Here is a 16,234-nt window from a genome sequence, read left to right on the forward strand (position 1 = left end):
CATGGCACATGGATACATATGTAACAAACCTGCACATTGTGCACATGTACCCTAAAACCCTAAAGTATAATAAAAAAAAAAAAAAATTCTCAATTTGGACATGTATGTGTCTTTTTGCACTTAAATTCCCTGTGGGGTGTGATTGGTTTTCTTTAACCTTCCAAGCTTGGTTCCCACCCTCTTCTGGTATCCCTCTGTGTTTAGCTACAGACATCTTTTTGTTCTCTGTCTTTCCCCAGAGACTGTGGTTCTGAATATGAGTGTATATTTCTCTATAATCATAAAGCACATTGAATCTACACTTTCAGCAGATGAAGGCCATCAATCAATAGTTGTAATGTTGGTAGTTCTTTTTGAGAAGTGTAACATCAGTTATAAAGCATAAGTTTATTAGGTGAATTTCATGCTTTTAAATCCGAATGCATGAAATTCATGGAATGAACGAATAGCTTTTTAACAGAGACATGTGTACTAGAGATATTTTATTTTCCTCTTAAGAAAAACAGCAGCACAAGCATAATGATGGCAACTGACATTTGACCTCATTTTCTGGAGCATCATAGAAAGGATGCAGTGGCTCACACCTGTAATCCTAGCATTTTGGGAGGCCGAGGCGGGCAGATCACTTGAGGTCAGAAGTTCGAAACCACCCTAGCCAACATGGTGAAACCTTGTCTCTGCTGAAAATACAAAAAAACTAGCCAGGGGCGGTGGCAGGCACCTGTAATCCCAGCTACTCGGGAGGCTGAGGCAGGAGAATCGCTTGAACGCAGGAGGCAGAGGTTGCAGTGAGCCAAGAGCACCACTGCACTCCAACCTGGGCAACAGAGAGAGACTCTGTCTCAAAAAAAAAAAAAAAAAAAAAGTTGACCCATTGTTTCAAAAGAAGCTAGAAATCTTTAGTTATGTGTAAAAAAGCTGCAAGTTATAAATATTGGCAACTAATTTCCTTAACAAAATAGCACTCTTCCAGCCAAAGAAAACTCATTAGATTTAACTTCAGTTTTACTAGTTTTCATTTTGACATCAGCCCGGATAAATACAGAATCACATCTGGTTAGAAGACTACAGATGAGACAGTCCTCGGCGTCAGAATTTAGGATTCAACAGTAAATACTGTAGTACTGGCCTTAAAGTACCTGCTTTGAGTTAGACATAATTGCTTATGCTGTGGATAGCCAAGCCTTTCCCTATCACCGAGGGAAGTCCCAGTCTCTGTAAAGGGAAACAGAAGACCTGTTACTAAGATCTGACTGGTGCAGAGGTGACCAAGTGGGGCAGAATTGTAGCACAGATATCAGAGACCCGTTAATGATCGTGGTACATGTAAAATAGAACAGGGAAGAGGTTTAAAACTTTGACTTGGAATCAGACATAACTGGGTTTCATGTGTCGGTTTCACTGCTTAGCTTTGTGACTTTAGCCCAATTACTTTATTCCAGGGCATTACTTTCTACATTTAAAAAGTAAAACCTACCACACAGAGAGGATTAAATGAGACAAAATACTTAAAAATTGTTTAAATTCAGTGCCTGGTGTGCAATGAATATTCAGCAAATATCTTATTAATATTACAAATATTATTATTTCAGGAGGCACAGAGAATGACTGGAAGAATGTGGGAAGGCTTTACCACAGAGATGCCATTTGATCTAACTTTCATGGGTATTCACAAAATGAAAGGGAAAGGGGTATTGAGGCAGAGGAGCAGCATGTGCAAAAGTGGGAGATTAGATGAAGGGAGGCTATTATTATCATATTTCAGGTGAGAAATTTGTTGGAGAGGAAGCCAGTTGGAGAAATGTTTAGCAATTAGTTACTAACTAGATAAGGACTCTAAAAAGGATGACCTTTTAGATGATAATTTACCATCTAAATTGGGGTGATTGTGGAAATGAATGGCGATGCTATTGTTAATGCCAGCACAGCAGGCGTAATCAGTACTGCACATGTAAATGGGGATGCAAGTTTTCTCCAGATGTAAGGGAGAGAGTGAGTCAGGGATGCCTCTTCATGTTTAAAAATACCTCTTTTGTAGTGAAACATAATATTGAATATACGTGGAGAAGTTTAAAGAGCAGGATATAATGAGTTTACTTTTGGCAAGCGGTCAAGCCGTTGTGATTTTTATCTAATTTGGTCTTGAGGTCTCTCTGTCAAGAGTGGCCATAAACCAGGATAGCCACTCTCTAAGAGAGCCCTGACCAGGGAAAAGTTATGTTTGGGTGTGTTTGTCAGGTGAGACATAATGAGGAAGTGAAACCAAAATGCATGAAACAGAAAAAAATGTATTACTTCCTAATCCCAGAGAGGTTAGCAGTGCTGATGGGAGGCTGATAGGGGAGCTCTGAAGACAGCAGGGAACTCACCCAGCAGGTGGAGAGAGAGAGAAAGAAGACTTGTGGGACTGTGCTTTATTAAGGTCCATGTCCTCCCTTAGGCTTCCCCACTGGAGTTATGGATTTGCTAGTTTGAGGAAAACACTTTCAAAGGGTGAACTTACTTACATGACTCTGGTGTTAACCATTAGTTTTATCATGGTCAGCAGCTATGGGATATGTTGTGTTTTGGGTCAGTGAGATGAAGAACAAACGGCCTCTTTCACAAGCAACTACACAGGAAGGAAATATTTGAACTAGGCCAAAGGTGAAGGGGTTTCAAAAACATATGCCAGGCCAAAAAGTGGATGCTGAGGGAGCAATTATATTAAATTTGTGACACAAGCTATGAGTTAATTGAGGGAAACCGCATTGGGTTTCTGAGAGGAGAAACAAATTTTTGCTGCTGCTGTTTTTACCCTAATGAGAAGTAGACAGAATTTGAAACTGTTCTTCATAAGTCTTAAAATTTTCTATGGGTTAACTAGTAGAGATTTTATATCTCACATATTTAGGAAATATGCATATGTGTATATACATGTTCCCGTACAGAGGATCACAGTGCATAGATGGAGGTGCATGGCTGGATATCATGGCGCACTAGAACACTTGCTGCTGGTTTTCACTGTGTTACTTAGATTTATTACCTTGGGTCAGAACATTAAGTTCTTAAAACCCCTATTTTTTCGTCTGTAAAATGAGAAATTGTACGAAATAATCTGAGAGTTCCCTTTTAGTTCTTACCTATTAAAGTGGGAAAGAAGGAAGAATTTTGTTACTCGCTCAGTATCAAATCACAACTCCTGATGATGACAATAAGGCATAAGGAATATCTCTGTATTTAGAAATATGCTAGCTATTATGCCTAATAGTCTTCATTGAAACCCTGTAGGGTAAAAATAAATACATGATGCCATGTCAAGATTGTCTACTTCCAAATAGGATGAGTGGTGGATCAAAAATCACTTAATTTTTTTTTTTTTTTTTTTTATTTGAGATGGAGTCTCACTCACTGTCAGCCAGGCTAGAGTGTAAGTGCAGTGGCACAATCTTGGCTCACTGCAACCTTTGCCTCCTGAGTAGCTGGAATTACAGGCATGTGCCACCACGCCAGCTAATTTTTGTATTTTTAGTAGAGACGGCGTTTCATCGTGTTTGACCCAGGCTGGTCTCGAACACCTGACCTCAAGTGATCTGCTTGCCTCAGCCTCCCAAAGCTCTGAGATTACAAGCATGAGCCACCATGCCCGGCCGAAGATCACTAAATTTTTAAAAATGAATTACGTACCTTTCTTCCTTGATATACTCTTTTTTCCCCCCTGCTTCTAGAATTATTATTGTAATGAAACACAGTTGTAACATGGGAGAGAGTCCTATGCTATGGGGCTTTGGGGTAGGAAATTATGGATTGATAGCATATCTTAGGAAAGATACAATCTCTCCTACCATTTGGGAAAATTACTAAAGTCAGCAGGTTATTCAGTCTTTTGTTGAGCTGCTTATGAAGTTGATACCTGCAAACCTTAAATTCCATGACCATTTATTAATTACAATTGACCCTTGAACAAAATGGGTTCATTTATATGATAATTTTTTTCAGTAAACATATTGGAAAATTTTTTGGGCATTGTGATAACTTGAAAACTCCCAGATGACATACTGCCTAAAATTATTAAAAAAAGAAAAATTTAGGTATGTCATGAATACATAAAATATATGTAGATACTAGTCTGTGTTTTCATTTAGTGCCATAAAATATATACAAATCTATTATAAAAGTTAAAATTGATCAAAACTTAGGTACACAAATACAGACCATGTATGATGCCATTCGCAGTTGAGAGAAGTGTCAACAGACATAAATATGCAATCTGGACATGGTGGTGCACGCCTGTAATCCCAGCACTTTGGAAAACTGAGGTGGAAGGGTTGCTTCAGCCCAGGAGTATGAGACCAGCCTGGGCAGCATAGCAAGACCTTGTCTCTCAGAAAAAAGAAAACTAAAAGAGGCAATATTACATCCTAACTTCATAAAATTAACTGTAGTACATACTGTACTAATGTAATTTTATAGCCACCTCCTGTTGCTATTTTAGTAAGCTCAAGTGTTGAGAGTATCTGCTTAAAATACCCTGTGACACTAATCATCTCCAGATGAGCAGTTCATCTCTCCTATAAATTGTGCCTCATAGTAAAAAGTAATCTCTCTTTGTTGTTGCATATTTTTTCATCGTGTTTAGTGCATTGCCATAAACCTTGAATAACACCATGGGACCCATACAGAGTGCCACCAGTGATGCTGGCAGTACTTCCAAGAAGCAGAGAAAAGTGCTAACATTACAAGAAAAAGTTGAATTGCTTGATATCTACAATAGATTGAGATCTGCAGCTGTGGTTGACCACCATTTTAGACAGATGATTTATTTTATAAACAGATGATGTAAACTTATGATATTGATAAATGCAGTATAGTATTGGAAATGTATTTTCTCTTCCTGATGGTTTTCTTAAACACATTTTCTTCTAGCTTACATTATTGTAAGAATATAGTATATAATATATAAAACATACATACTGAGAAAAAAATATGTTTTATCAGTAAGGCTTTCAGTCAACAGTAGGCTGTTACCAGTTAAGTTTTACAAAAGTTATACACAGATTTTCAACAGTGTGGGGTCAGTTCCTCTAGCTCCTGAATTGTTCAAGGGCCAACTGTAGTTCATTTCATGGTTTAGCAGTAATAGTTTCCTAGAATTGGGTCTATAGCTTCGGTTATGATATTCATGTTACACGTTGATATGTGCAGTAAATAGTTACATTCCTGCATGAAGAATTTGAAGGTGATACCTAGTATAATGTAAACAAATCCAATCTTTTAAAATTTCATTTTGTCATCTCAGTCATAGGCACTGATAAATTAATAGCATTCTGTACCTTAAAGCATATGGGTATGGTTTTGTTTTAGTGGTGACTACAATAAAAATAGTGGTTACTAAATTAAATTATATTGTTCTTTATCTTTAATGAAATAACTTATCATTAGTAACCTCCCTTGACTTATATGGTTCTTTTCAATAATATGTAAAGCCTTGTAGACTTTAAATAGGTATCTAAACTGGGGTGGATTCTCTCAAAAGTTTTTAAATGGGACATTTGAAAAGTGTCCTATTGTCTGTTCGTCATGATGAGCAGAGATCCTTGCTTTGTTATGCTGTTTCATAGGTTAAAATGAATTTGTATGCACTATATCGTTTGATAGAGGAAATAAGACCTAGTGTTTGGTAGATCAGTAGGGTGACTATAGTTTACAATAATCCATTGTACATTTTGAAATAGCTAGAAGAGAAGAATTCAAATGCTCCTAGCATAAAGAAAAGACAAATATTTATCTTTGAATTATATGAATGTGTTAAATTTTTATATGTACACTGAAACTGTGTACATCTGTTATGCAGTAATAAAAATTATTATTTTTGAGACAGAGTCTTGCTTTGTCACCAGGCTGGAGTGCAGTTGTGCAATCTTGGCTCACTGCAACCTCTGCCTCCCTGGTTCAAGCGATTCTCCTGCCTCGGCCTCCCGAGTAGCTGGGATTACAGGCATGCACCACCATGCCCAGCTAATTTTTGTATTTTTAGTAGAGACGGGGTTTCACCATGTTGGCCAGGATGGTCTTGATCTCCTGACCTCATGATCCGCCCACCTCGGCCTCCCAAAGTGCTGAGATTACAGGTGTGAGCCACCACACCTGGCCAATAAAAATTATTTTTAAGAAATTTGCACACAGACCATCAAAGGTTCCTACTCATTGCTTATCTGACAGAATAAAAAACAGTATCTTGTTTAATTTTTGTGTATTCTGTGAAGTTAAGAAGTTTTTCATGTTTGCCAGTTATTTGTGGGTGTGTGAATTATCCATTGTACACGTTTCTTTTGGGTGATGATTTTTGTCTGACAGATTTATAAGAGGGCTTTACATGTTAAATAAATCCTTTGACATATGTTAAAATTTTTTTCTTGTGTGATGATTGTGTTTTAGCTTTGTTAATCGTGCCTTCTGTCATATGGAATTGTTAAATTTTCTGTTTTATTTATTTTTTTTGAGACAGGTTCTTGTCTGTTGCCCTGACTGGAATGCTGTGACACAGTCACAGCTCACTGCAGCCTTGACATCCTGGGCTCAAGCAACCCTCCCACCTCCCCCTCAGCCTTCTGAGTAGCTGGGACTACATGTGCATACCACCATGCCTGGCTAATGTTTTTTATTTTCAGTAAAGATGAGGTCTTGCTATGTTGCCCAGGTTGGTCTCAAACTTCTGAATTCAAGCGATAATCCTGCCTCAGCCTCTCAGATTTCTGCTATGAGCCACTGCACCAGCTGAATTTTTTTTTTTTTTTTTTTTTTTGAGACAGAGTCTCTGTTGCTCAGGCTAGAGTTCAGTGACATGATCTCGGCTCACTGCAACCTCTGCCTCCTGGGTTCAAGCGATTCTCCTGTCTCAGCCTCCTGAGTAGCTGGGATTACAGGTGCCTGCCACCATGCCCGGCTAATTTTTGTATTTTTAGTAGGGACAGGGTTTCGCCATGTTGGCCAGGCTGGTTTTGAACTCCTGACCTCAGTTGATCTGCCCACCTCAGCCTCCCAAAGTGCTGGGATTACAGGCATGAGCCACCGTGCCCAGCCAGAATTTATTTTTGATATATACACTTACATATCAAAATGCACTTAGGTTAGTTCCACATCTTTGCAATTGTGAATTGTACTGCTATAAACATACGTTTGGCAAATCTGTTTTTCATATAATGACTTCGTTTCCTTTGTGTAGATACCCAGTAGTGGGGTTGCTGGATCAAATGGTAGATCTACTTTTAGCTCTTTGAGGAATCTTTGTACTGTTTTCTGTAGAGGTTATGCATTCCCACCATTTTTACATTCCCACCAGCAGTGTATAAGCATTCCCTTTTCCCCATATCCATGCCAGCATCTGTTGTTTTTTGACTTTTTAATAATGGCCATTCTTGCAGCAGTAAGATGGTATCGCTTTGTGGTTTTAATTTGCATTTCCTTGATCATTAGTGATGTTAAGCATGCTTTCATGTTGTTTGTAGGCCAATTTATGTATCTTCTTTTGAGAAATGTCTATTCATGTCCTTTGCCCACTTTTTGATGGGATTATTATTATTATTATTATTATTATTATTATTATTGCTGATTTGTTTGAGTTCCTTGTAGATTTCCCTCATCAGATGTGTAGTTTGCATCTCTATGGGTTGTCTTTTTACTCTATTGTTTCTTTTGCTGTGCAAAAGGTTTTTAGTTTAATTAGGTTCTATTTATTTATTTGCGTTTTTGTTGCATTTGCTTTGGGGTCTTAGTCATGAATTATTTGCCTGGGCTGATGTCTAGAAGAGTTTTTCCAATGTTATCTTCTAGAATTTTTACAGTTTCGGGTCTTATATTTAAGTCTTTGATCTATTTTGAGTTGATTTTTGTATAAGGTGAGAAATAGGGATCGTTTCATTCTTTTACATGAGGTTTGCCAGTTTTTCCAGCACCATTTGTTAAATAGGGTGTCTATTCGTCAATTTATGTTTTTGTATGCTTTGTTGAAGATCAGTTGGCTGTACTTTCTTGGTTTTATTTCTGGGTTCTGTATTCTGTTCCATTAGTTATGTGCCTACTTTTATACCGGTACCACGCTGTTTTGTTAACTATAACCTTGTATGATTTGAAGTAATTGTGATGCCCCCAGATTTCTCCTTTTTGCCTAGGATTGCTTTGGCTACTTAGGCCCTTTTTTGGTTCCATATGAATTTTAGGATTTTTTTTTTCTGATTCTGTGAAACATGTTGGTGTTTTGATGAGAATTGCGTTGAATCTGTAGGTTGCTTTTAGTAGTATGGCCATTTTCACAACATTGATTCTTCCAGTCTATGATTATGGGATGCATTTCCATTTGTTTGTGTCATCTGTGATTTCTTTCAGCAGCGTTTTGTATTTCTCCTTGTAGAGATCTTTCACTTCCTTGGTTAATTAAGTATATTCCTAGGTATTTCATTTTATTTTTGCAGCTGTGGGAAAAGGTATTGAATTCTTGATTTAATTCTCAGCTTGGTCATTGTTGGTGTATAGCAGTGCTACTGATTTGTGTACGTTGATTTTGTAACCTGAGGCTTTACTGAACTCATTTATCAAATCTAGGAGTCTTTTGGAGGAGTCTCTAGGGTTTTCTAGGTATACAGTTATATCATCTGCAAACAGTGATAGTTTGACTTCCTCTTTTCCAATTTGGATGCCCTTTATTTCTTTCTCTTACCTAATTGCTTTAGCTAGGACTTCCAAAACTGTGTTGAATAGAGGTGGTGAAAGTAGGCATCCTTGTCTTGTTCCTGTTGTCAGGGAGAATACTTTCAACTTTTTCCCATTCAGTATGATATTGGCTGTGGGTTTGTCATATATGAATTTTACTATTTTGAGGTAAGTCCCTTTTATGCCTACTTGGTTGAGGATTTATCATAAAGAGATGCTGGATTTTGTTAAATGCTTTTTCAGCATCTATTGAGATGGTCATATGGTTTTTGTTTATAATTCTTTTTATGCGATGTACCACATTTATTGACTTACATATGTTAAACCATCTCTGCATCCTTGAAGTAAAACCCACTTGATAATGATAAATTATCTTTTTGATGTGCTGTTGCGTTTGGTTAGCTAGTATTTTGTTGACAGTTTTTACATCTGTGTTCATGGAAATTGGTCTGTAGTTTTCTTTTTTTGTATGTTTTTTCCTGGTTTAGGTATCAGGGTGATACTGGCTTCATAGAATGATTTAGGGAGGACTCTCTCTTTCTCAGTCACTTGGAATAGTTTCAGTAGGATTGGTACCAGTTCTTCTTTGAATGTCTGGTAGAATTTAGCCATGAATCCATCTGGTCCCAGGCTTTTTTTGTGTGTTGGAAATTTTAAAATTACTGATTCAATCTTGCTGCTTGTCACTGGTCTGTTCAGGGTTTCTCTTTCCTCCTGATTTAATGTAGGAGGGTGGTATGTTTCCAGGAATTTATCCATTTCCTTTAGGTTTTATGGTTTGTATGCATAAAGTTGTTCATAGTAGTCTCTAGTGATGTTTTTTATTTCTCTGGTGTCTGTTGTAATGTCTCCAGTTTCATTTCTAATTGAGCTTATTTGGATCTTCTCTCTTTTCTTGGTTATTCTAGTGAATAGTCTATTTTTTCAAATAACCAATGTTTTGTTTCATTGATCTTTTGTAATGCTTTTTTTGTTTGTTGGTTTGAATTTCATTTAGTTTTGCAGTAATTTTTGTTATTTCTTTTTTTTTTTTTTTGAGACAGAGTCTTGTTTAGTTTGTGCTTGTGCTTGTTCTTCTAATTCCTTGAGGTATGACATTAGGTTGTCAGTTTGCGCTCTTTCAGACTTTTTGATGTAGGCATTTAGTGCTGTAAACTTTGCTCTTGGCACTTCTTTTGCTGTGCTCCAGAGGTTTTGATAACTTGTGTCATTATTATCCTTTGATTCAGATAATTTTTCCATCTTGATTTCATTATTAACCCAGATACCGTGTAGAAACAGATTATTTAATTTCCATGTATCTGTATAGTTTTGAGGGTTCCTTTTGCCCCCAAGAACTTTAAAAATCATTTTCTTAAGCGCTCTTAAGTCTGCCTTCAAGCTTTCATTTTGAGTGTCTGGGTTTCCTCTCATCATTTCTGACCTTGGCAACCTTTCATTGCTTTCAAGGATGTTCTCTATTGCAGATGTGTATTGTCTTGTCAGGTCAGTGTTTAAAGAAAAAACAATATTTCATCAATCTGAATGCTGTTAGCCCAAGCATACACCCTCTAGTTTGTTACATTGTTCTTTATTATTTACTCCCTTTTGCATCACATATTAAGGTTTCTGAAGGGATTTGAGTTTGTGACCCCTTCGTTATAAACTATTTCAGGGCTAGGTGCGGTGGCTCATGCCTGTAATCCCAGTACTTTGGGAGGCCAAGCTGGGGGGATTGCTTGAGCCCAGGAGTTCAACACCAGCCCTGGCAACATATCGATGCCCTGGCAACATATCGATACCCTGTCTCTGAGGCAAGAGGATCGCTTGAGCCTAGGAGTTTGAGGCTACGGTGAGCTGTGGTCATGCTACTGCACTTCAGCCTGAGTGGCAGAGCGAGACCCTGTCTCAAAAAAATTGAATAAAATAAACTATTTCAACAGGTGTTTGATGTGCTCTCCTTGTTTTGTTTTGTTTTGGTTTTTTTTGTAAATTATACTGTAGTCTACCTAAGTTGCTGAGGTTCTAAGCCTAGGAGTCGCCTTTAAATCCTCTTAATTTCACTCTCCACAGTCATTACATCAACAAGTCCCATTTGACTCGTTCCCACCACCTTCACTGCTGTTATTGTAGCCTAAGCCGCTTTGCTCTCCCTAGACAGGAACTTTCTTACTCATCTCTCCGCTTCTGTCTTGCTCTGTCGATTCTGTACACAGCAGCCCAAGTGAGTGATCTTTTTAAAACATAAATCATATCACACCGTTTCCCCACAAAATACTATCTAGTGTCTCTTCACCATTGACTGTCCATACAGAAACATACAAAAGTCCATATTCATAGAATATTTGAGGTGTGTATGGGGATTATGGGAACTACAAGATGAGATTTGGGTGGGGACACAGTCAAACCATATTAGTGTAGAAAGAATTAGTATAGAAAGAACTGATCTATGTGGTTGATGCCTATTGTAGTCCTTACATCCTGTAATTCCTGCATTAGAATTCAGTGGAATTATTGTTACCATTATATTATTGCTATGGTCATTATTTATTGTTTTTTTTTATTGCCTTTGTATTAAAGGAGGTGCTTGTTATGGCATGTCATATATTATTATATTATGAGAACACTTCAGAGCTTCAGGTTAGATACCCAATTTTTGACTTGATCTCTGTACTCAGTTATTTCACAAGCACTACAGCCTCAAAACTGAAGTTCATGGTTTTCCTCTAACCGAACCCATGACTTCCAAACCTTATGTCTCCTCTGAGACTGGCCCCTATCTCAGAAACCAGAAACCTAATGTTTTTCTTTTTACCCCTCTCTCCTCATAGATAACCCTCTCTACCGTGTCTCGTCAGTTACCTAATCAAGCCCAGTCAGTTTACCCTCTACATTTAAGTAAAATTCAGTCACTGCCCCCTATTATTACCACCAAAATTATTTCCCTTGGACTACCGAAGTAACCTTGAAAATTGCATTCTTGTAACTGCTGTTTCCTTGCTGTAGTTCATTCTCCACGCAGTGGTCAGAATGATCTTTATAAAATATTAGCCAGGTGTTATGGTTCATGCCTGTAATCTCCACATTTTAGGAGGCTGAGGCGGGAGGATTACTTGAGCCCAGAAGTTCAAGACTAGCCCAGGCAAAATACTGGGACCCCATCTCTACAAAAAATAGAAGAAAAAATAGCTGGGCGTGTTGGTACACACCTGTGGTCCTAGCTGCTTAGGAGGCTGAGGTGGGAGGAACACTTGAACTCAAGAGGTCGAGGCTGCATTGAGCTGTGATTGCGCCACTGCACTCCAGCCGAGGTGACAGAGTGAGATCCTGTCTCAAAAAAAAAAAAAAAACCTAAAAAATAAAACACAAATCTGATTATATCATATTGCTGCTTAAAACCTGGCCCTGGCTTCCCATGCTATGGGGATAAAGACCAAAACCCTTGGTCTGGCCTGTAAGGCCTGTCTGCCTGACTCCTGCCTGCCTAATTTCACACCAGATTCCCCTGTTCTTTCTGCATCCCTCTTACCTTTTACATAAGGTAGCTGATCACGGAATACTCTTCCTTTTAGAGTCTTCATACGTGTGTTCTCTCTGCATGAGATGCATCTAACTGCCCTTCCTCCTACATGCCAACATTCACATTGATTTTTTGAAACTCATCCTGAATGTTGCTTACTCAGAGTATCTTCCTCACACACGTCACAAAGTCAGAACCCCAGATTATGGGTCATCTTTGTACTCTTAACTTTCTCGGTAAAGCATTTATACCTATAGTGATTAAATGATTAATTTTGTGGTTTATATCATATGTTTCCTTTGATAGAATATAAGCTCTGTGAACCCAGGAATTTTGTCTTAGCCATGAGTAGATTCATAGTGTTTTATACAAGTTAAACATCAGGAGGAAATATGCACATATTGACACACACCGTTCTAATGAGAGAATGGGAGAAATTCCTACATAAGAAAGAAGCATGTTGTGGTACTTTTTCCTTCCTAGCATTGTTAAGTATATTATTGTTTTGCTTCTTTTTTTTTTTTTTTTTTGAGACGGGGTCTGACTGTCGCCCAGGCTGGAATGCAGTGGTGTGATCTCGGCTCACCGCAACCTCCACCCACCGAGTTCAAGCAATTCTCCTGCCTCAGCCTCCCGAGTAGCTGAGATTATAGGTGCCTGCCACCATGTCCAGCTAGTTTTTGTATTTTCAGTAGAGTTGGAGTTCACCATCTTGGCCAGGCTGGTCTTGAACTCTTAACGTCGTGATCCACCTGCCTCGGCCTCCCAAAGTGCTGGGATTAGAGGCGTGAGCCACCGTGCCAGGCCTTTGTTTTGCTTCTTAACCTTCATAGTGTTTCTCAGTGGAGGCTATACTTGTTTATCCACAGATTTTATATATGTTAAATACATGAGGTATTTATACAGGATTATTTTAAAGTCATTGAATGGGATTCTTATGATGACAGTAAATCAACTGTTTGCTTATATTTATGTAACTATTTGAAGTCTCTGGCTTTCTCTAAATGAATTATAATAGAGGTCAGCGAATATTTTCTGTAGTGGGCCAGATAGTAAATATTTTAGACTTTGCAGCCATATTGTCTTTTTTAGCACTCTTCAATTCTGCCATTGTGGCACAAAAGCAGTTATAGATAATATATAGATGGATGGGTGTGTCTCTTCCAATAACATGTTATTTATGGGCACCAAAATTTGAATTTTATATAATTTTCATGTGTCAAGAAATATTGTTTGTCTCTTGCTTTCCCCACCACCCCGCCAACATTTGAAATTGTAGAAACTTACCTTGTGGGCCGTACAAAATCAGGTATATGGCCCCAGGATCATAGTTGTTGACCCTTGTCTATAACCACCTCTGTACTTAAGTATTCTGTCATTTATGTGACTAAAATAGAAGACAAAAGAAGGTGACCCCCTTTCTGGGCAAAACAATGTGCCTGTGTAAAGAAAAATGAATTTTAAATTGTGCAAAGAAGTATTTAAGAACAATTTTAGATTCTGTTGCCGGTTTACTTAATAGGTAAACATTATGTTTTTAAAAAACGAATTCCTCCAGTATGTGGGCCTAAGCTTACCATGATCTCTTGAGGTCAGTACTTTAAATTTAGTATATAAATCTTTGAGTAGGTTCTAAAAGAGAATTTATAAAGAATTTTTCTCAAACACTGTCAGGAATCTAATATCTTGCCCTCCCTTAAACGCTTTTCACACTAGTTTACAAGTGAGAAACACTTTATTTTTTTCCTTGTACCAATCAGAACCTTGATTTTGAAAAATTTGACAGGGGAGTTTACCATTTACATAATTTATGAGCTGTTGCAACAGTGTCTAAAGAGCTGCTAAATGACCCTGACCTTTTAACTCTGACTTCCTTAGCATCTTTATTGAGTTATTTTATATTTTGGTAGTGATTGCCTTTCCAGAATGATTTTATAAGTTTTCATTCCCACCAATAGTGAATGTGACTAAAATGCAGTGGCTTTGAAATTCCTTAAATATATTCTTAACCGTCTAGCTTAATTTCTTTATTTGTATCAAAATGCATACAGCATTGGATGTGATGTTTTGTGTCACAGTACTTGGTATGTTTCCTGATTTTTCTGACTTATTGATTAGTAAAATAGTTCATGATTATTTGCGCTTTGGGAAGATAAGGAACTCCTTTGTAATAGACTGCTTGTTTTTGAGACGGAGCATTGCTCTTGTTGCCTAGGCTGGAGTGCAGTGGTACGACCTTGGCTCACTGCAACCTCCACCTCCTGGGTTCAAGCAATTCTCCTGCCTCAGCCTCCCGAGTAGCTGGAATTACAGGCATCTGCCACCACTACTGGCTAATTTTTTTATTTTGGTAGAGATGGGGTTCCATCATGTTGGCCAGGCTGGTCTCGAACTCCTGACTTCTGGTGATCTGTCTGCCTTGGCCTCCCAGAGTGCTGGGATTACAGGCATGAGCCACAGCACCTGGCCTGGTTGAGTTGCTTCTTTAGGAGAGAAGAGATGAAATTGGAGGTTAAACTACAATTTGAGAAGATTATCCTAAATTAAAACTAATTCTGAACAAGATTAAAGTATTGAATTCTGGCCAGGCGTGGTGGCTTACACCTGTAATCCCAGCACTTTGGGATGCCAAGGCAGGTGGATCACAAGGTCAGGAGATCAAGACCACCCTGGCTAACATGGTGAAACCCTGTCTCTACTAAAATACAAAAAATTAGTTTGGGTGTGGTGGTGCACACCTGTAACCCCAGCTACTGAGGAGGCTGAGGCAGGGGAATCACTTGAACCTGGGAGGCGGAGGTTTCAGTAAGCCAAGGTTGCACCACTGCACTCCTGCCTGGTGGCAGAGCGACTCCGTCTCAAAAATAAAAAATAAAAAGTATTGAATTATATGTTAATATGTTATGATTTTATTAGTACTGTTGGAGGCTTATAAAATGATAAAGTTGAAGGAGACTGTAGGATCTTTAGTTCTACATTTCATAGCTGTGAGAACTGAGAAGTACTTTCCCAGCATTTTGTGGATATATACCTATGTACTGGATACTTGGATTTCGAATTGTAACTTAACAAACATATTATCTCACTCCTTTCTTATGACTCTTTATACATAGATTCTTTCCAGGACTTTATTATTTTAAAATGTCCATCTTTTATATGATTGAAGGTATTTTAGATGGAAAAATCATTGACTCTAGTAGCCTTTTACTGTCTTAAACATCTTTTTCTGTGAATTTCATTTTTGTGACCCACTTTTAGCACTTACCCTGCCCCCTTTTTATTTGGTTATTAATTTCCCAGGCAATTGGAGTAGTTAATATTTTTTTCCTTTTAGGTAAATGATACAATTTACAAATCTTTTTTTCCTGGGAAATGTGGATAACTGCGTAATGAATGCTAAATAACATGGAGTGTTTCCTTTGTTCCAGATCTCTTTTCAGCCTATAGAACTGAAAAATCAGTATTTTTATTTTTAGCTGTGAACCTTTCTATTGAATTTCAGTAGGGTATTTTTTTCCCACTGAAACTAAGGATTCAGAGTAATTACAGCAGTGCTATTTTCTTTATTTGTCCCTGTGAAAACAGTAACTCTCCATTTTTTTATATAGAAATATAATTTTAGTAGTCTTCATTTAGAAGTAATTGTGGAATATGAACGTTTTCATGGTCTAATGAATAGGTGAAATGATAGCATTTTCCCTATTTCTGTCTATTATTCTATATAAGCCTTATATAGTCAAATATAAATTTCATGTTGTACATTCTGAAAAGCATTGTTACTTAAATGATATCTATCATCCTAAATTGTATGTGTCTATTTCATTTTATATTCCCATTTTAAGTGACACTTACTGACTTGAAAATATTTTTTATCAACTCTCACTTTTTAAGTGTCTCTATTTGCCCACACCCACCCACATCTTAATCTCCCCATCCCTACTCCCCAGGAAAAAAAAAAAGTAAAAAGAAAAATAGAATTGTGCAGGGAGCTCTACTCTGATAGCACTGATAGAATTCGTTGTAGGATATTATAGATACCAAAAAAAT

The 16,234-nt window shown here is 37.7% G+C and overlaps 1 protein-coding gene across 12 annotated transcripts in view; it reads left to right on the forward strand.

Moving 5' to 3' along the window:
• The window catches only part of EIF4G3 (eukaryotic translation initiation factor 4 gamma 3), a 369,656-nt gene that overhangs the window by 215,652 nt on the left and 137,770 nt on the right, over positions 1-16,234 (forward strand). The window lies entirely within an intron of this gene.

Source organism: Symphalangus syndactylus, chromosome 22 (genome assembly GCF_028878055.3).
Source record: "Symphalangus syndactylus isolate Jambi chromosome 22, NHGRI_mSymSyn1-v2.1_pri, whole genome shotgun sequence".
Taxonomy (NCBI): Eukaryota; Metazoa; Chordata; class Mammalia; order Primates; family Hylobatidae; genus Symphalangus; species Symphalangus syndactylus.